Genomic DNA, 22,982 nt, shown 5'->3' with positions numbered 1-22,982 from the left:
TCTTCTTGTCTCCTCGAGTCATTCAATTCCACTTGTTCAATTCTGATTTTCAGTGAAGTATTCTCTTCACTCACTTTTTTAAAATCTTTCTCTAATTGTCCAATTGAGTTCTTTTGTTCTGTGGAATTTTTTTCCATTTCGCCAATTTTGTTTTTTAGAGAGCTGTTTTCTGTTTCCAGTTCACTAATCCTATTTTTCAAGGATTTTACTTCTTTATCCACTCTCTCTTTAACTTTCTCCAGGCTCTTTTGCCAAGCCTCCCTCTCCTTTTCCCAAGCCTCCCTCTCCTTTTGCCAAGCCTCACTCTGCTTTCCCATTTTTCTTCTAGCTCCCTTGTGAGAGCCTTTTTAATCACTTCTATGAGGTTCATCTGTGCTGAGGAACAGATGATTTCCTCCTTTGGGGAATCACCTGGGGACTGCCTGTTTTTAGTCTCCTCAGGATTTAGAGTCTGCTCTCTATCTGTATAGAAGCTGTCAAGGGTTAAAGTCCTCTTCAGCTTCTTGCTCATTCTGTCTATTAATCAGAGATAAACTACCAAAGAAAAACAGAAAAAACTGGAGTCTTTCTTTGGGGGGGGGCTGGGTGTGTTATCGAGCTTCCTCTACAGACTGCAGGTGGCAGCAGTGAGGCACTAGCAGGACTGTGCTGCGCCTGCGCTCTGAGATCCCAAAGCGTGCTGAGTCACTGAGGGGGGGGAAGGGGGGGGGCAGGTCCTGAGAGACTCCAGCTGTTTGCGGTTGTATTCTTCAGCCCCGGTGTTTTTAGCTTCTCTGCTGGGCTGTTGACTTGCTGCCGGAGGAAATTATCCAAACCTGTAGCGAAGCTCTCCCCGCAGAAACGGCTACGATCACTCTCCGCCCCCTCTCCAGTCTGCTCCCGTGCTCTCACTGCCGCTGCCCGCTGCCTGCGCCCGATCTAAAACCGCCCCAGCCCTCCAGTAAAGACAGACCTTTCTTGGCGGATCTCAAGGATGGCTTCTCTTGGTAACTATTTGTGGGTTTTTTTCAGTCAAGCATTGATTCAGAGGCTTGTAATGAAGTGGATAGTGAGAGAAAGCGCGGAGCTTATGCAACTGTGAGCCTCCTCTCCGCCATCTTAACCGGAAGTCCTGTTTTGTAATCTTGACTGAGCATTCAGTTACCTACTTATTTGATTCTCCTGAACCTCTTCCTTTTTACTTCAGATCAGATACTCTTGTCTCATACTTTAATGAGGAAATAAAGAGAAATTTTCATGAATTCTCTCATCTCTTTTCATCCATAACAGAGAACTCCTTTACATTTCTTCTGTATTCTCTTGTTTTTCTCTAGACTCCAAGGAAAAGAGTAGTTATTTTTAACAAGGCCAGCTTTTTATTTCTATCCTTGATCCTCATCTTCTTTTCTGTCAGGGCTTGCCATAGTGATTATTTTGTACCTTATCTCTTCTTCAATCATTTCCTTTCAGTGGATCTTTTTTTTTTTTTTTTTTTTTTTGTAGCATGCAAAAATAGCCAGCTACATGGAACAGTGGATAGAGAACAAACTATGGAGTCAAAATGAGATAAATATAGTTACAAAGATGTGTCCTCAAAATAAATTATTATTGTTATTTTTATTCAGTTTCTTCATTTGTAGAATTGAAGAATAACAGCACTTTTCACTAGCTTATGTAAGTATCAAATACAAATATTTGTAAGGTGCTTATTCCAGTAATTGAAATATAGTAGTTGGTATATAAAATTATTATATTCTCAGGCCGCATAATTGTCAGATGAGAGCAATTTCTTGCAATAATCACGAAGGAATGCTTAGAGCTTAGTCAGAAATCAAAAACACCAAGGTCATCCACTGAATTCCTGTCCATTGCTTAGTCATCTTGAATTATATATCACCACTGGACTTTGATGACCAGAAAATAGAGTAAGGCTGATGACTTTGTGCAACCCTATCCTACTTAAATCCATTTCACATGACAAGTCAAAATATTGCTCTGTGATATCTTTGGTCATCTTAAAAAGTAGACTAACATTAACAATATCATTAACAATAATTATAATTCTTAGGTATCTACCATCATCAAAAACATTCTTCTTTATTTTGTAATACAGGTTTTACCTTGTCTCTTGCTCCCTTCATTGCCATATAGTAGAAGAGCTCACTATTATCAACATCTCTACGTCTTAACCACTAACTTATCTATACCTTTTAAAATGTCTTTTCATCTCACTTTTCTGCTCAAATTCAAACTTTGGCAAGATTACCAAAAAACACTTAGTTATTAAATCCAGGGATCTCATTTTGTTTATTCTCATAAATATACACACATACACAGAGCAAGAGAGAAAAGAGAAAGAGAGAGAGAGAAAAAAAAGAGAGAGAGAGAATGAAAAAGAATGGGAAAGAGGAAAAAAGAGAGGGGGCAAGAGAGAGAGATTTTAAAAATGATGCCTTTTGGCTAGGAACTAAGTAAGGGAATAACATTTTATATAGTACTTACTATATGCCAGGCATGGTTCTAAGTGCTTTTAAATGTTATCTCATTTGATCTAACAACAACAAAAAACCCTGACAATGATTATGATCATAAACGTAAGTACAACAGAGGGGCCATTAAGATTTTTTAAAAATTGAGTTCTCCAGAACAAGCAATTGTCAAAGAAATATATGATTGATAATTAGAGATGCAAATTATATTAAAAATGATAATACACTTCAAATGTTTTATGTTGACAAAGTTTAATTAAGAGAGCTAATTCAAAAATAAAATAATTTTCAGTTCTAAAAAAAGTACACAGAAGATGAAAGTGGAATTTAAAGAAATATTTGTAGTTATGTGAAAATAGCCCTAAAAATCAGAGATTAAAGCTTTTACTTGCTTCCCATTCTTTCAAGTGAATCTATGTATTTAGTGGAACTTAATTGATCAATAGGATGACATATAAAAAGGGGGAGAATAGAGTATTAACTTCAAAAACACAAAATACCCATACTAATACACCAGGAATTAGTTATTTTAAATAATTCAACATGAAAAAGGAAATAAAATAAGCTTTAAAGGAAAATCAAAGAAAAATAATTGCAGGTAATGATGTATTTACTTTTAAAGAATGTATATAAAATATATATTATTCCTCTCAACTAAGGAAAATGCACAGTATCTTAATCTTTTTACCTAATAATTTAGTCATAGTCTTTCTGTCTATATTTGTGTATATATATATGAATATATACATATACATATGCATATATACATGCATAGATAGATGTAGATAGAGATATAAAAACAAAAAAAAAGTGCAGATCAATTGCATTAACTAATACTGATTCCGAAAATGTGACTCCAGCAATTTATCAAATATCATCCATTATGACCAAGCTGGAGTTATGCTAACAATGTAAGTATAGTTTTAACATTAAGACTTGAAATATAAACAATCAAATTAAAGCAAAAATACAAGATTCTCAAAATATTTTTCTTAAAAAACAACTTTGACAAATGATAGCATTTATTTATGGTAAAAACCTTCCAAAGAATAGGCACATGGGGGATTTTTTATTTCACAAAATTAAATCATCTATATTAATCTCCAAATGAGTAAAATATTCAAAGAGAATATATCATTAGCTTTCCCTAAAAATAGAAGATAAATCTTATATTATTTGACTTATCTATAGAACATTTAACAATGCCAATTAGAGAAGTACAGATAAATTTTGACTTCAATGTGATAATATAAAAAAGTAACTATAAGTGGAAGAAGAAGAAAATGGAAGTGAAATGAGGTAAATTATATTTCATGAAGAGGTAAAAAAGAACTATTATAATTAAAGCAAAGAAGGAAGGGAGATGAACATTGTGTGAAGTGGTCTCGTAAGAATTGACTCAAAGCAAGAATGTCAGATATATTCAGATTGACAGAGAAATTTCTCTCATCTTATAGGGAGGTTGGAGGGGAACAGGGAAAGGAAAGAGGGATGCTGATAGAAGGGAAAGCAAAAGTAATAGGGGAAAAATATAAGAAAAGGAGAGGGGACTTCCGGTTAAGATGGCGGAGAGGAGGCTCATAGCTGCATAAGCTCCACGCTTTCTCTCACTATCCATTTCATTACAAGCCTCTGAATCAATGCTTGACTGAAAAAAACCCACAAATAGTTACCAAGAGAAGCCATCCTTGAGATCCGCCAAGAAAGGTCTGTCTTTACTGGAGGGCTGGGGCGGTTTTAGATCGGGCGCAGGCAGCGGGCAGCGGCAGTGAGAGCACAGGAGCAGACTGGAGAGGGGGTGGGGAGTGATCGTAGCCGTCTCTGCGGGGAGAGCTTCGCTACAGGTTTGGATACTTTGCTCCAGCAGCAAGTCAACAGCCCAGCAGAGAAGCTAAAAACACCGGGGCTGAAGAATACAACCCCAAACAGCTGGAGTCTCTCGGGATCTGGCCGCTCCCCCCTTCCCCCCCAACAGTGACTCAGCACGCTCTGGGATCTCAGAGTGCACGCGCAGCACAGTCCTGCTAGTGCCTCACTGCTGCCCCCTGCAGTCTAGAGAGGAAGCTCGGTAACATACCCAGCCCCTCCCCCAAAGAAAGACTCCAGTTTTTTCTGTTTTTCTTTGGTAGTTTGTCTCTGATTAATAGACAGAATGAGCAAGAAGCTGAAGAGGACTTTAACCCTTGACAGCTTCTATACAGATAGAGAGCAGACTCTAAATCCTGAGGAGACTAAAAACAGGCAGTCCCCAGGTGAATCCCCAAAGGAGGAGATCGTCTGTTCCTCAGCACAGATGAACCTCATAGAAGTGATTAAAAAAGGCTCTCACAATGGAGCTAGAAGAAAAATGGAAAAGAGCCTGGAGAAGTCAGTTAAAGAGAGAGTGGATAAAGAAGTAAAATCCTTGAAAAATAGGATTAGTGAACTGGAAACAGAAAACAGCTCTCTAAAAAACAAAATTGGCGAAATGGAAAAAAATTCCACAGAACAAAAGAACTCAATGGGACAATTAGAAAAAGATTTTAAAAAAGTGAGTGAAGAGAATACTTCACTGAAAATCAGAATTGAACAAGTGGAATTGAATGACTCGAGGAGACAAGAAGAATCAGTCAAGCAAATCCAAAAAAATCAAACAATGGAGAAAAATGTGAAATACCTTCTGGGGAAGACAACAGACCTGGAAAACAGATCCAGGAGAGACAATCTGAGAATCATTGGACTCCCAGAAAAACATGATGAAAAAAAGAGCCTGGACACTATCTTCCAGGAAATTATCAAAGAGAACTGCCCAGAAGTCATAGGAACAGAGGAAAAAATAAACATTGAAAGGATTCATCGATCACCCACTGAAAGGGATCCTAAAATCAAAACACCAAGGAATATAGTGGCCAAATGCCAGAACCCTCAGATGAAGGAAAAAATATTGCAAGCGGCTAGAAAAACCCAATTCAAGTATCAAGGAGCCACAATAAGGATCACCCAGGATCTGGCAGCATCCACATTAAAAGATCGAAGGGCCTGGAATATGATATTCCGAAAGGCTAAGGAACTTGGTATGCAACCAAAAATAACTTACCCAGCGAGAATGAGCATCTTTTTCCAGGAAAGAAGATGGACATTCAACGAAGTAAGCGAATTTCATCTATTTCTGATGAAAAAACCAGAACTTAACAAAAAGTTTGATCTACAAATATAGAACTCAAGAGAAATCTAAAAAGGTAAAGATTAATCTTGGGAACTATATTTTGACTATATAGATGTATAAAGAATACATGTATACCTTGTTCTAGAAATTGATGTGGAAAGGACATTGTACCAGAAAAAGGGTAAAGTGGGGGTAGTACATCTCATGAAGAGGCATAGGAAACCTATTATATCTGAGAGAAAGAATGGAGGGGGATGAATATAGTGGGTAGCTTACTGCCTTCAGAATTGGCTTTAAGTGAAAAATCTTAAGACATATTCAATCTATGGTGAAACTTCTCCCATCTCATTGAAAAGTGAGAAGGGAAAAGTGGAAAGGGAAGGAATAAGCTAAGCGGAAGGGAATACGGGAACTGGAAGGGAAAGGGATAAGATAGGGGAAGGAACTCTAAGGCGGGGGGAGGGATACTAAAAAGGGAGGGCTGCGAGAAGCAAGGGGTGCTCACAAGCTTAATACTGGGAAGGGGGGGAAAGGGGAAAGAAGGGAGGAAAGCATAAACCGGGGTTAACAAGATGGCAAGTAATACAGAATTGATCATTCTAACCATAAACGTGAACGGGGTAAATTCCCCCATAAAGAGGAAGCGGTTAGCAGAATGGATTAAAAGCCAGAATCCTACAATATGTTGTTTACAGGAAACACACCTGAAGCGGGGAGATACATGCAGGTTAAAGGTAAAAGGTTGGAGCAAAATCTACTATGCTTCGGGTGAAGTCAAAAAAGCAGGGGTAGCCATCCTGATCTCAGATCAAGCTAAAGCAAAAATTGACCTAATTAAAAGAGATAAGGAAGGACACTATATCTTGCTAAAGGGTAGCATGGATAATGAAGCACTATCTATATTAAACATATATGCACCAAGTGGGGTAGCATCTAAATTCTTAAAAGAGAAACTAAGAGAGCTGCAAGAAGAAATAGACAGTAAAACTATAATAGTGGGAGATCTTAACCTTGCACTCTCAGAATTAGATAAATCAAACCACAAAATAAATAAGAAAGAAGTCAAAGAGGTAAATAGAACACTAGAAAAGTTAGATATGATAGATCTCTGGAGAAAATGTAATGGAGACAGAAAGGAATACACTTTCTTTTCAGCAGTTCATGGAACCTATACAAAAATTGACCATATATTAGGACATAAAAACCTCAAACTCAAATGTAGTAAGGCAGAAATAGTAAATGCATCCTTTTCAGACCACGATGCAATGAAAATTACATTCAACAAAAAAGCAGGGGGAAGTAGACCAAAAAATAATTGGAAACTAAATAATCTCATACTAAAGAATGATTGGGTAAAACAGCAAATCATAGACATAATTAATAACTTCACCCAAGAAAACGATAATAATGAGACATCATACCAAAATGTATGGGATGCAGCCAAAGCGGTAATAAGGGGAAATTTCATATCTCTAGAGGCCTATTTGTATAAAATAGAGAAAGAGAAGGTCAATGAATTGGGTTCAATTAAAAATGCTAGAAAAGGAACAAATTAAAAACCCCCAGTCAAACACTAAACTTGAAATTCTAAAAGTAAAAGGTGAGATCAATAAAATTGAAAGTAAAAAAACTATTGAATTGATTAATAAAACTAAGAGTTGGTTCTATGAAAAAACCAACAAAATAGACAAACCCTTAGTAAATCTGATTAAAAAAGGAAAGAGGAAAATCAAATTGTTAGTCTTAAAAATGAAAAGGGAGAACTCACCACTAACGAAGAGGAAATTAGAGCAATAATTAGGAGTTACTTTGCCCAACTTTATGCCAATAAATTCGACAACTTAAATGAAATAGAAAAATACCTCCAAAAATACAGCTTGCCCAAACTAACAGAGGAAGAAGTAAATATCCTAAACAGTCCCATCTCAGAAAAAGAAATAGAACAAACTATCAATCAACTCCCTAAGAAAAAATGCCCAGGACCAGATGGATTTACATGTGAATTCTACCAAACATTTAAAGAACAATTAACTCCAATGTTATATAAACTATTTGAAAAAATAGGGATTGAAGGAGTCCTACCAAACTCCTTTTATGACACAGATATGGTACTGATACCTAAACCAGGTAGGCTGAAAACAGAGAAAGAAAATTATAGACCAATCTCCCTAATGAATATTGATGCTAAAATCTTAAATAAAATATTAGCAAAAAGATTACAGAAAATTGTCACCAGGATAATACACTATGACCAAGTAGGATTTATACCAGGAATGCAGGGCTGGTTCAATATTAGGAAAACTATTAGCATAATTGACTATATCAATAACCAAACAAACAAAAACCACATGATCATCTCAATAGATGCAGAAAAAGCATTTGATAAAATCCAACATCCATTCCTAATAAAAACACTTGAGAGCATAGGAATAAATGGACTTTTCCTTAAAATAGTCAGGAGCATATATTTAAAACCATCAGTAAGCATCATATGCAATGGGGAAAAACTGGAACCTTTCCCAGTAAGATCTGGAGTGAAGCAAGGTTGCCCACTATCACCATTATTATTTAATATCGTATTAGAAACACTAGCCTCGGCAATAAGAGTCGAGAAAGATATTAAAGGAATTAGAGTAGGCAATGAGGAAACCAAACTATCACTCTTTGCAGATGATATGATGGTATACCTAGAGAACCCCAGAGATTCTACCAAAAAGCTATTGGAAATAATTCATAATTTTAGCGAAGTAGCTGGCTACAAAATAAATCCCCATAAATCCTCAGCATTTTTATACATCACCAAGAAAACCCAACAGCAAGAGATACAAAGAGAAATTCCATTCAGAATAACTGTTGATACCATAAAATATTTGGGAATCTATCTACCAAAGGAAAGTCAGGAATTATATGAGCAAAATTATAAAAAAGTCTCCACACAAATAAAGTCAGACTTAAATAATTGGAAAAATATTAAGTGCTCTTGGATCGGCCGAGCGAACATAATAAAGATGACAATACTCCCTAAACTAATCTATTTATTTAGTGCTATACCAATCAGACTTCCAAGAAAATATTTTATTGATCTAGAAAAAATAACAACAAAATTCATATGGAACAATAAAAAGTCGAGAATCTCAAGGGAATTAATGAAAAAAAAATCAAATGAAGGTGGCCTAGCTGTACCTGATCTAAAATTATATTATAAAGCAGCAGTCACCAAAACCATTTGGTATTGGCTAAGAAATAGATTAGTGGATCAGTGGAAAAGGCTAGGCTCACAAGACAGAATAGTCAATTATAGCAATCTAGTGTTTGACAAACCCAAAGCCCCTAACTTCTGGGAAAAGTATTCATTATTTGATAAAAACTGCTGGGATAATTGGAAATTAGTATGGCAGAAATTAGGCATGGACCCACACTTAACACCATATACCAAGATAAGATCAAAATGGGTCTATGACCTAGGCATAAAGAACGAGATTATAAATAAATTAGAGGAACATAGAATAGTTTATCTCTCAGACTTGTGGAGGAGAAAGAAATTTGTGACCAAAGATGAACTAGAGACCATTACTGATCACAGAATAGAAAATTTCGATTACATCAAATTAAAAAGCCTTTGTACAAATAAAACTAATGCAAACAAGATTAGAAGGGAAGCAACAAACTGGGAAAACATTTTCACAGTTAAAGGTTCTGATAAAGGCCTCATTTCCAAAATATATAGAGAACTGACTCAAATTTATAAGAAATCAAGCCATTCTCCAATTGATAAATGGTCAAAGGATATGAACAGACAATTTTCAGAGGATGAGATTGAAACTATTACCACTCATATGAAAGAGTGTTCCAAATCATTATTGATCAGAGAAATGCAAATTAAGACAACTCTGAGATACCACTACACACCTGTCAGATTGGCTAAGATGACAGGAAAAAATAATGATGAATGTTGGAGGGGATGCGGGAAAACTGGGACACTAATGCATTGTTGGTGGAATTGTGAACGAATCCAACCATTCTGGAGAGCAATCTGGAATTATGCCCAAAAAATTATCAAATTGTGCATACCTTTGATCCAGCAGTGTTTCTATTGGGCTTATATCCCAAAGAAATACTAAAGAAGGGAAAGGGACCTGTATGTGCCAAAATGTTTGTAGCAGCCCTGTTTGTAGTGGCTAGAAACTGGAAAATGAATGGATGCCCATCAATTGGAGAATGGCTGGGTATATTGTGGTATATGAATGTTATAGAATATTATTGTTCTGTAAGAAATGACCAGCAGGATGAATACAGAGAGGACTGGCGAGACTTACATGAACTGATGCTAAGTGAAATGAGCAGAACCAGGAGATCATTATACACTTCGACAACGATATTGTATGAGGACATATTTTGATGGAAGTGGATTTCTTTGACAAAGAGACCTGAGTTTCAATTGATAAATGACGGACAAAAGCAGCTACACCCAAAGAAAGAACACTGGGAAACGAATGTAAACTATCTGCATTTTTGTTTTTCTTCCGGGTTATTTATACCTTCTGAATCCAATTCTCCTACGCAACAAGAGAACTGTTCGGTTCTGCAAACATATATTGTATCTAGGATATACTGCAACATATCCAACACATAAAGGACTGCTTGCCATCTAGGGGAGGGGGTGGAGGGAGGGAGGGGAAAAAAAATTGGAACAGAAACGAGTGTCAATATAAAGTAATTATTAAATAAAAAAAAATAAAAATAAATAAAAAATAAAAATAAAAAAAAATAAAAACAAAAAAAAAAAAAAAAAAAAAAAAAAAAAGAAAAGGAGAGGGCCTATAAAAGCAGAGGGATGTTTGAGGAGATTATGGTCAGAAGCAAAATACTGGGAAGGAGGGAAAAGGGGAAAGGAAAGAGAAAAACATAACTTTTAGAAAAGATAGAAGGAAATACAGGATTAGTAATTTTAACTCTGAATGTAAATGAGATGAGCTCTCCCATAAAACAGAAGTGGACAGCAAATTGGATTAAAAGCTAGAAACTTTGTTGATTATGTTGATTACAAGAAACACATTTAAAGCAGAGTGATACAGAGTAAAAGTAAACAGCAGTAACAGAATCTATTATGATTCAAGTAAAGTTAAAAAAAAAAAAAGGTAGGGGTAGCAATCCTGATCTCAGATCAAGCAAAAGCAAAAATAGATCTAATTAAAAGAGATAAGGAAGGAAACCATATCTTGTTAAGTGTACCAAAGATAATAAAATAATATCAATAAAATATATATGCACCAAGTGATATAATATCCAAATTCCTAGAGGAAAAGTTGAAAGCTGCAAGAATAATTAGACAGCAAAACTGTATGGGTAGGGCAGGTCTCAACCTTGCTCTCTCAGAACTAGATAAATTGAACCACAAAATAAATAAGAAAAAAGTAAAGGAGGTAAATAGAATTTTAGAAAATTAGAAATGACAGACCTTTGGAAAAAATTGAATGGAGATAAAAAGAAGTACACTTTTTTCCTTGACAGTTCATGGAACCTACACAAAAATTGATTATGTATCAGGGCACAAAATCCTCAAAATCAAATGTAGAAAGGCAGAAAGAGTAAATGCATCTTTTTCAGATCATGATGAAATAAAAATATATGTAACAAAATGCCAGGGAAAATAGATCAAAAATTAATTGGAACCTAAATAATTTGATCCTAAGGATTGAATGGGTGAAACAACAAATCATGTACACAATAAATTTCATCCGAGGGAATGACAACATACCAAAATTTGTGGGATGCAGCCAAAATGGTTTTTAGTCAAAATTTTATATATTTAGGTGCATACTTACATAAAATAGAGAAAAAGAAGAACAATGAATTGAGCATTTGAAATTCTGAAAATAAAAAGGAAGATTAATAAAATTGAAAGTAAAAAAATATATATTAAACTAATAAAACTAAAGGCTAGTTTTATGAAAAAAAAAACAAAATAGATAAACCTTTAGTTAATTTGATTAGAAAAAAGAAAGAAGTAAATAAAATTGTTAGTATCAAAAATAAAAAGGGTGAACTTTCCACCAATGAAGAGGAAATTAGAGAAATAACTAGGGATTACTCTTCCCAATTGTATAAAAATAAATATGATTATTTAAGTGAAATTTAAGTGAATATTTACAAATGTATTGATTGCCCTGATTGATGAGGAAATAAATTATGGAAATAGAACCCATTTTAGAAAAAGAAATTGTACAAACTAGTATTCAATTCTCTAAGAAAAAAATCTCCAGGATCAAGTGGATTTACATGTGACTTCTACCAAACATTTAAAGAAAAAAATTAATTACAACATTATGCAAACTACTTGGAAAAATAGAGAAAGAAAGAATCCTATCAAATTCTTTTGTGACACAGTCATGGTGCTGATATCTAAACCAGGTATGGTCAAAACAGAGAAAGAAAATTATAGACCAATATCCCTAATGAATATTTATGCAAAAATCTTAAATAAAATATTAGCAAAGATAGTACAGCAAGTTTCCCCATTATACCCCATATACACAATTACCAATTAGGATTTCTATTAGAAATGCAGGCTTGATTCAATATTAGGAAAACTATTAGCATAATTCACTATATCAACAAAACTAACAAAAATCATATGGTTATCTCAATATATACAGAAAAAAAAAAGCATTTCCCAAATGCAGCACACATTTCCTTAAAAAGACTAGAGGGTATAGGAACAAATAGAGTTTTTGTTAAAAATGATTAGTAGCATCTATTCAAAGTCATCAGCAAGCATCATATGTAATAGGGATAAACTAGAACCATTGTCAATAAGATTGATGTGAAACAAGGTTGCTCACTATCACCATTACTATTTAATATTGTATTAGAAATCTTAGCTTTTTCAGTTATCAAATTGTGCATACCTTTTGATCCAGCTTATATTCCAAAGAGATTTTAAAGAAGGGAAAAGGACCTGTATATGCAAGAATGTTTGCAGCCCTTTTTAGTGGCCAGAAACTGGAAACTGAGTGGATGCCCATCAATTGGAGAATGGCTGAATAAACTGTGGTATATGAATATTATGGAATATTATTGCTCTGTAAGAAATGATCAGCAGGATGATTTCAGACAGGCTGCAATGACTTACATGAACTGATGCTGAGTGAAATGAGCAGGATCAGGAGATCATTATATACTTCAACAACAATAGTATATGATGATCAATTCTGATGAACGTGTCCCTCTCCAACAATGAGATGAACCAAATCAGTTTCAATAGAGCAGTAATGAATTGAATCAACTTCACCCAGTGAAAGAACTCTGGGAGATGACTATGAATCACTACATAGAATTCCCATTCCCGCTATTTTTGTCCATCTGCATTTTTTATTTCCTCCACAGGCTAATTGCACACATTTTCAAAGTCCAATTCTTTTCATACAGCAAAATAACTGTATGGACATGCATACATATATTGTATTTGACTTATATTTTTACATATTTAACATGTATTGGTCAACCTGCCATCTGGGGGAGGAAGAGGGGAGAAGGAAGGGAAAAGTTGGAACAAAAGATTTTGCAACTGTCAATGCTGAAAAATTATCCATTCATGTATCTTGTAAATTAAAAGCTATATAATAAAAATATATATATAAAAAAAGAATTCTTAGCTTTTTCAATAAGAGAAGAAAATGAGATGAAAAGAATTAGTGTAGGTAATGAGGAAAACAAATTATCACTCTTTTCAGATGATCAGATGGTATACTCAAAGAATCCTAGAAAAACAACTAAAAAAAACTACTAGAAACAATTCAAAACTTTAGCAAAGTTGAAGGAAACAAAATAAATCTACAGAAATCATCAGCATCTTTATATATTATCAACAAATTCCAGCAGGAAAACATACATATAGAAATTCCATTTGAAATAACTATAAATAACATAAAATATTTGGGAGTCTACCTGCCAAAGTAAAGTAAGGAACTATATAAACACAACTACAAAACACTTTCTAAAGAAATAAAGTCAGATTTAATTTCTTGGAAAAATATCAAGTGTTCATGGGTAGGCTGAGCAAATATAATAAAAATGAAATTGCTACCTAAGTTAATCTCTTTATACTATGCCATACTAATTAAACTCTCAAGAAATTATATTTACGGAGTTAGAAAAATTAATAACAAAGTTCATATGAAAGAACAAAAAGTCAAGAATTTCAAGGGAATCAATGAAAAAAATGCAAATGAATCAGATGGCCAGGTATACCAGATCTAAAACTATATTACAAATCAGTGGTCATCACAACCATTTCATACTGCCTAAGAAATAGAGTAATTGATCAGTGAAATAGGTTAGGTTCACAGGATCAAATAGTGAATGATGATAGTAATCTAGTGTTTGACATACTGGGATAAAAACTCACTATTTGACAAAAGCTGCTGTGAAAACTGAAAGTGATTATGGCAGAAACTACGCATTGACCTAAACCTAACACCACATACCAAGATAAGGTCAACATGGATTCATGATTTAGAAATAGTAATGTTATAAGCAAATTAGAAGAACAAAGGATAGTTTACTTCTCAGATCTATGGAGAAGGTTGGAATCCATAGCCAAAAAAAAAAAAAAATTGGAGTACATTATTGAATACAAAATACATAATTTTATTTATATTAAGTTACACTGTTTTTGTACAAAGAAAATCAATGCACATAAGATTAGAAACAAAGTGATGAAGTGACAGTTTTTTTTTTTTTTACATTTAAGGGTTGTGATAAAGGCCTAGTTTATAAAATATATAGAAAATTTGCTCAGATTAATAAGAATTCAAGCCATTCTCTACTTGAAAAATGGTCAAAAAATATGAACAGACAATTTTCTACAAAAAGGTACAAAGGAAAGAACTCTTGAGAATTATATTACTGTTATGGGTATATTTAGAGAGTGCTGGTGTAATTTAATTTTACTGTGATACTATAAAAAAGAAACTAGAAGTGGAAAGGGGATTGTACTGAAAAAAGAGGAAAATTGAGGTAAAATGAGATAAATTACATCTCATTAAGAGGCAAAGTAGACCTACTATAAATTGAGGGGAAAAAAAGGAGGGAAATGAATGTTGTGTAAATCTTTCTCTCATCAGATTTGGCTCAAAGAGAGAATATTAGACATAATTGGTTTCATAGAGAAACTTGTCTCACCTTATAGGGAAGTGGGAGAGAAAAGGGGAAAAGGAAAGGGAAGGTTAATAGAAGAGAAAACAGAAGCAGTAAGGGAAAGATACTAGAAAGGGAAAGGGGATGTAAAGGAGGAGGGCTGTTTGAGGAATGTGGTGGTCAGAAGGAAAATAGTAGGGAGGAGAGAAAGGGGGAAATGTAACGAAAAAAGCATAATTTGGGGTAAATTAGATGGCAGAAAATAAAGAATTCATCATTTAAACTGTGAATATGAATGGGCTGAACTCCCCATTAAAATGGAAGCAGATAGCAGACTGAATTAAAAGCCATAATCTTATAATATATTGTTTACAAGAAACACATTTAAAGCAAAGTGATACATTTAGAATAAAGGTAAAAAGGCTGGAGCAGAACTATTATACTTCAGGTGAAGTGAAAAAAAACAACAACAACAATGTACAAATGACTAAAAACATGTAAATTGAAAGAGAAACCATTATAAAACAATAAATAAAAAAATTGTTAAGTTGTGAAGAACAAATGATGTCCCATTTTTTGATATTTTAATTTTATAATCTTTTGAAAAGGAGAGGAAGATAAACATACAATAAAAAGAATCAATAGATTTTAAAATGGCAATATATTTAATATTCAATACATGGTGAGCCCGCATGTCTACATAATAATAAAGTAATTATTCTCTCATATATCCTGTTTTTGAGATACTATTAGTTTCACTGCATATTTTGATTATCAAATTCTTGTGATAACTGATGCAAATGTCCAACCATTTGCATATTACCCTTTTTATTTGGGATGCATTCCTTTTGTTCTTGGAAAAGTTTTTTTTCAATTGCATAGAAAGAAAATTATCTGTTTTAACATTTCTAATGACTTTTAACCCTTGTTTGGGAATGAAATTAACAGAGAATGTATTATTATTGGGTGTCTAGATTTTTACAACAAAAAATGTTGTTTCCTTTTTATATATTTGTGCATATAGGTCCTTTCCCTCCATCTTTCTTTCCAGGGTTATTGTCAGTCTAGTATCTAAAGAAATTGTGGAAAATGCCTTTACATAATGATTGGACTAATTCATATGTTTACAGTGTGTCTGTCCTTCTCTTTCTGCAGTAACTGTCATTTTTCTCTTCTTTAATTTTGGCCAAAAATTATATTATTTTTTTCTTCACTTGCTTTTAATGATAGAAATTATTTATGTGTCCATTGCTAGTACATTTGAGAAGAATCTATTCAAATCTTTAATTATATATATATACACATATATATTTCTTTTATCTATTAATCCCAATTTAATATGCATCTTTATATATCATAGAACATTATTGCTAAAATTTCCCTCTATTTTTTCAAAGGAAAATCAGTAAAAAAAAATTTTCTATTTTATTTTGGGACTAAATGTTCTCTATTTGGAGGCAGATAATATTTTAAATTAAGAATCTTTTGGGGGACTTCCGGTTAAGATGGCGGAGAGGAGGCTCACAGTTGCATAAGCTCCGCGCTTTCTCTCACTATCCACTTCATTACAAGCCTCTGAATCAATGCTTGACTGAAAAAAACCCACAAATAGTTACCAAGAGAAGCCATCCTTGAGATCCGCCAAGAAAGGTCTGTCTTTACTGGAGGGCTGGGGCGGTTTTAGATCGGGCGCAGGCTGAGGGCAGCGGCAGTGAGAGCACGGGAGCAGAGCTGAGAGGGGGTGGGGAGTGATCGTAGCCGTCTCTGCGGGGAGAGCTTCGCTACAGGTTTGGAACCTGCAGCAAGTCAACAGCCCAGCAGAGAAGCTAAAAACACCGGGCTGAAGAATACAACCGCAAACAGCTGGATCTCTCAGGACCTGGCCGCCCCCCCCTTGCCCCCCCTCAGTGACTCAGCACGCTTTGGGATCTCAGAGCGCAGGCGCAGCACAGTCCTGCTAGTGCCTCACTGCTGCCCCCTGCAGTCTGTAGAGGAAGCTCGATAACACACCCAGCCCCCCCCCAAAGAAAGACTCCAGTTTTTTCTGTTTTTCTTTGGTAGTTTGTCTCTGATTAATAGACAGAATGAGCAAGAAGCTGAAGAGGACTTTAACCCTTGACAGCTTCTATACAGATAGAGAGCAGACTCTAAATCCTGAGGAGACTAAAAACAGGCAGTCCCCAGGTGATTCCCCAAAGGAGGAGATTCGTCTGTTCCTCAGCACAGATGAACCTCATAGAAGTGATTAAAAAGGCTCTCACAAGGGAGCTAGAAGAAAAAAGGGGAAAGGAGAGGAGGCTTGCAAAAGGAGAGGAGGCTTGGCAAAAGAGCTGGAGAAGTCAGTTAAAGAGAGAGTGGATAAAGAAGTAAAATCCTTGAAAAAATAGGATTAGTGAACTGGAAACAGAAAACAGCTCTCTAAAAAACAAAATTGGCGAAATGGAAAAAAATTCCACAGAACAAAAGAACTCAATGGGACAATTAGAAAAGATTTTAAAAAAGTGAGTGAAGAGAATACTTCACTGAAAATCAGAATTGAACAAGTGGAATTGAATGACTCGAGGAGACAAGAAGAATCAGTCAAGCAAATCCAAAAAAATCAAACAATGGAGAAAAATGTGAAATACCTTCTGGGGAAGACAACAGACCTGGAAAACAGATCCAGGAGAGACAATCTGAGAATCATTGGACTCCCAGAAAAACATGATGAAAAAAAGAGCCTGGACACTGTCTTCAGGAAATTATCAAAGAGAACTGCCCAGAAGTCATAGGAACAGAGGAAAAAATAAACATTGAAAGGATTCATCGATCACCACACTGAAAGGGATCCTAAAATCAAAACACCAAGGAATATAGTGGCCAAATGCCAGAACCCTCAGATGAAAGAAAAAATATTGCAAGCGGCTAGAAAAACCCAATTCAAGTATCAAGGAGCCACAATAAGGATCACCCAGGATCTGGCAGCATCCACATTAAAAGATCGAAGGGCCTGGAATATGATATTCCGAAAGGCTAAGGAACTTGGTATGCAACCAAAAATAACTTACCCAGCGAGAATGAACATCTTTTTCCAGGGAAGAAGATGGACATTCAACGAAGTAAGCGAATTTCATCTATTTCTGATGAAAAAACCAGAACTTAACAAAAAGTTTGATCTACAAATATAGAACTCAAGAGAAATCTAAAAAGGTAAAGATTAATCTTGGGAACTATATTTTGACTATATAGATGTATAAAGAATACATGTATACCTTGTTCTAGAAATTGATGTGGAAAGGACATTGTACCAGAAAAAGGGTAAAGTGGGGGTAGTACATCTCATGAAGAGGCATAGGAAACCTATTATATCTGAGAGAAAGAATGGAGGGGGATGAATATAGTGGGTATCTTACTGCCTTCAGAATTGGCTTTAAGTGAAAAATCTTAAGACATATTCAATCTATGGTGAAACTTCTCCCATCTCATTGAAAAGTGAGAAGGGAAAAGTGGAAAGGGAAGGAATAAGCTAAGCGGAAGGGAATACGGGAACTGGGAGGGAAAGGGGTAAGATAGGGGGAGGAACTCTAAGGGGGGGGAGGGACACTAAAAAGGGAGGGCTGTGAGAAGCAAGGGTGCTCACAAGCTTAATACTTGGAAGGGGGGGAAAGGGGAAGAAGGGAGGAAAGCATAAACGGGGTTAACAAGATGGCAAGTAATACAGAATTGGTCATTCTAACCATAAACGTGAACGGGGTAAACTCCCCATAAAGAGGAAGCGGTTAGCAGAATGGATTAAAAGCCAGAATCCTACAATATGTTGTTTACAGGAAACACACCTGAAGCGGGGAGATACATGCAGGTTAAAGGTAAAAGGTTGGAGCAAAATCTACTATGCTTCAGGTGAAGTCAAAAAAGCAGGGGTAGCCATCCTGATCTCAGATCAAGCTAAAGCAAAAATTGACCTAATTAAAAGAGATAAGGAAGGACACTATATCTTGCTAAAGGGTAGCATGGATAATGAAGCACTATCTATATTAAACATATATGCACCAAGTGGGGTAGCATCTAAATTCTTAAAAGAGAAACTAAGAGAGCTGCAAGAAGAAATAGACAGTAAAACTATAATAGTGGGAGATCTTAACCTTGCACTCTCAGAATTAGATAAATCAAACCACAAAATAAATAAGAAAGAAGTCAAAGAGGTAAATAGAATACTAGAAAAGTTAGATATGATAGATCTCTGGAGAAAATGTAATGGAGACAGAAAGGAATACACTTTCTTTTCAGCAGTTCATGGAACCTATACAAAAATTGACCATATATTAGGACATAAAAACCTCAAACTCAAATGTAGTAAGGCAGAAATAGTAAATGCATCCTTTTCAGACCACGATGCAATGAAAATTACATTCAAAAAAAAAGCAGGGGGAAGTAGACCAAAAAATAATTGGAAACTAAATAATCTCATACTAAAGAATGATTGGGTAAAACAGCAAATCATAGACATAATTAATAACTTCACCCAAGAAAACGATAATAATGAGACATCATACCAAAATGTATGGGATGCAGCCAAAGCGGTAATAAGGGGAATTTCATATCTCTAGAGGCCTATTTGTATAAAATAGAGAAAGAGAAGGTCAATGAATTGGGTTTGCAATTAAAAATGCTAGAAAAGGAACAAATTAAAAACCCCCAGTCAAACACTAAACTTGAAATTCTAAAAGTAAAAGGTGAGATCAATAAAATTGAAAGTAAAAAAACTATTGAATTGATTAATAAAACTAAGAGTTGGTTCTATGAAAAAACCAACAAAATAGACAAACCCTTAGTAAATCTGATTAAAAAAAGGAAAGAGGAAAATCAAATTGTTAGTCTTAAAAATGAAAAGGGAGAACTCACCACTAACGAAGAGGAAATTAGAGCAATAATTAGGAGTTACTTTGCCCAACTTTATGCCAATAAATTCGACAACTTAAATGAAATAGAAAAATACCTCCAAAAATACAGCTTGCCCAAACTAACAGAGGAAGAAGTAAATATCCTAAACAGTCCCATCTCAGAAAATGAAATAGAACAAACTATCAATCAACTCCCTAAGAAAAAATCCCCAGGACCAGATGGATTACATGTGAATTCTAAACATTTAAAGAACAATTAACTCCAATGTTATATAAACTATTTAAAAAATAGGGATTGAAGGAGTCCTACCAAACTCCTTTTATGACACAGATATGGTATGATACCTAAACCAGGTAGGCTGAAAACAGAGAAAGAAAATTATAGACCAATCTCCCTAATGAATATTGATGCTAAAATCTTAAATAAAATATTAGCAAAAAGATTACAGAAAATTGTCACCAGGATAATACACTATGACCAAGTAGGATTTATACCAGGAATGCAGGGCTGGTTCAATATTAGGAAAACTATTAGCATAATTGACTATATCAATAACCAAACAAACAAAACCACATGATCATCTCAATAGATGCAGAAAAAGCATTTGATAAAATCCAACATCCATTCCTAATAAAAACACTTGAGAGCATAGGAATAAATGGACTTTTCCTTAAAATAGTCAGAGCATATATTTAAAACCATCAGTAAGCATCATATGCAATGGGAAAAAACTGGAACCTTTCCCAGTAAGATCTGGAGTGAAGCAAGGTTGCCCACTATCACCATTATTATTTAATATCGTATTAGAAACACTAGCCTCGGCAATAAGAGTCGAGAAAGATATAAAAGGAATTAGAGTAGGCAATGAGGAAACCAAACTATCACTCTTTGCAGATGATATGATGGTATACCTAGAGAACCCCAGAGATTCTACCAAAAAGCTATTGGAAATAATTCATAATTTTAGCAAAGTAGCTGGCTACAAAATAAATCCCCATAAATCCTCAGCATTTTTATACATCACCAAGAAAACCCAACAGCAAGAGATACAAAGAGAAATTCCATTCGAATAACTGTTGATACCATAAAATATTTGGGAATCTATCTACCAAAGGAAAGTCAGGAATTATATGAGCAAAATTATAAAAAAGTCTCCACACAAATAAAGTCAGACTTAAATAATTGGAAAAATTATTAAGTGCTCTTGGATCGCCGAGCGAACATAATAAAGATGACAATACTCCCTAAAACTAATCTATTTATTTAGTGCTATACCTCAGACTTCCAAGAAAATATTTTATTGATCTAGAAAAAATAACAACAAAATTCATATGGAACAATAAAAAGTCGAGAATCTCAAGGGAATTAATGAAAAAAAAATCAAATGAAGGTGGCCTAGCTGTACCTGATCTAAAATTATATTATAAAGCAGCAGTCACCAAAACCATTTGGTATTGGCTAAGAAATAGATTAGTGGTCAGTGGAAAAGGCTAGGCTCACAAGACAGAATAGTCAACTATAGCAATCTAGTGTTTGACAAACCCAAAGCCCTAACTTCTGGGAAAAGAATTCATATTTGATAAAAAACTGCTGGGATAATTGGAAATTAGTATGGCAGAAATTAGGCATGGACCCACACTTAACACATTATACCAAGATAAGATCAAAATGGGTCTATGACCTAGGCATAAAGAACGAGACTATAAATAAATTAGAGGAACATAGAATAGTTTATCTCTCAGATCTTGTGGAGGAGAAGAAATTTGTGACCAAAGATGAACTAGAGACCATTACTGATCACAGAATAGAAAATTTCGATTACATCAAATTAAAAAGCCTTTGTACAAATAAAACTAATGCAAACAAGATTAGAAGGGAAGCAACAACTGGGAAAACATTTTCACAGTTAAAGGTTCTGATAAAGGCCTCATTTCCAAAATATATAGAGAACTGACTCAAATTTATAAGAAATCAAGCCATTCTCCAATTGATAAATGGTCAAAGGATATGAACAGACAATTTTCAGAGGATGAGATTGAAACTATTACCACTCATATGAAAGAGTGTTCCAAATCATTATTGATCAGAGAAATGCAATTAAGACAACTCTGAGATACCACTACACACCTGTCAGATTGGCTAAGATGACAGGAAAAAATAATGATGAATGTTGGAGGGGATGCGGGAAAACTGGGACACTAAGCATTGTTGTTGTGGAGTTGTGAACGAATCTAACCATTCTGGAGAGCAATCTGGAATTATGCCCAAAAAATTATCAAAATGTGCATATCCTTTGATCCAGCAGTGTTTCTATTGGGCTTATATCCCAAAGAATACTAAAGAAGGGAAAGGGACCTGTATGTGCCAATTTGTCGTCGCCCTGTTGTAGTGGCTAGAAACTGGGAAACGAATGGATGCCCATCAATTGGAGAATGGCTGGGTAAATTGTGGTATATGAATGTTATGGAATATTATTGTTCTGTAAGAAATGACCAGCAGGATGAATACAGAGAGGCTTGGAGAGACCTACATGAACTGATGCTAAGTGAAATGAGCAGACCAGGAGATCATTATACACTTCGACAACGATATTGTATGAGGACATATTTTGATGGAAGTGGATGTCTTTGACAAAGAGACCTGAGTTTCAATGATAAATGACGGACAAAAGCAGCTACACCCAAAGAAGAACACTGGGAAACGAATGTGAACTATCTGCATTTTTGTTTTTCTTCCCGGATTATTTATACCTTCTGAATCCAATTCTCCCTACGCAACAAGAGAACTGTTCGGTTCTGCAAACATATATTGTATCTAGGATATACTGCAACATACCAACATATAAAGGACTGCTTGCCATCTAGGGGAGGGGGTGGAGGGAGGGAGGGGAAAAAATCGGAACAGAATTTGAGTGTCAATATAATGTAATTATTAAATAAAAAATTAAAAAAAAATAAAAAAAAAAGAATCTTTTGGAATTATGGGAGATTGTTATACTCATCAGATTACTAAATTATACTACTGCTGTGAAAAAAAATTTTCTATACTTGCATCAATTCATGGGTCTTTCCAGGATTTTCTGATAATATCCCCTACAAAAATTTTTTGTATCACAATAGCAAACCATCATATGTAATATCATAACTTTTAAAAGCATTCTTTAATTAATGAGCACCCTTAGTTCTAATTCTTTGTCACCACAAAAAGAACTACTATAGATATTTTATACATTGTCTTTCTACCCTCTTCTTTGATCTCCTTCAGATGGTACAAAGCATTGGATTATTATCCAGACCAAAGGGTATGCAGTTATAGCCCTCTGGACATCATTACAAAAATTGTTTTCCAAT

This window comes from Antechinus flavipes, chromosome 4 (assembly GCF_016432865.1).
Source record: "Antechinus flavipes isolate AdamAnt ecotype Samford, QLD, Australia chromosome 4, AdamAnt_v2, whole genome shotgun sequence".
Classification (NCBI taxonomy): domain Eukaryota; kingdom Metazoa; phylum Chordata; class Mammalia; order Dasyuromorphia; family Dasyuridae; genus Antechinus; species Antechinus flavipes.
Note: the sequence above shows the minus strand (reverse complement) of the source record.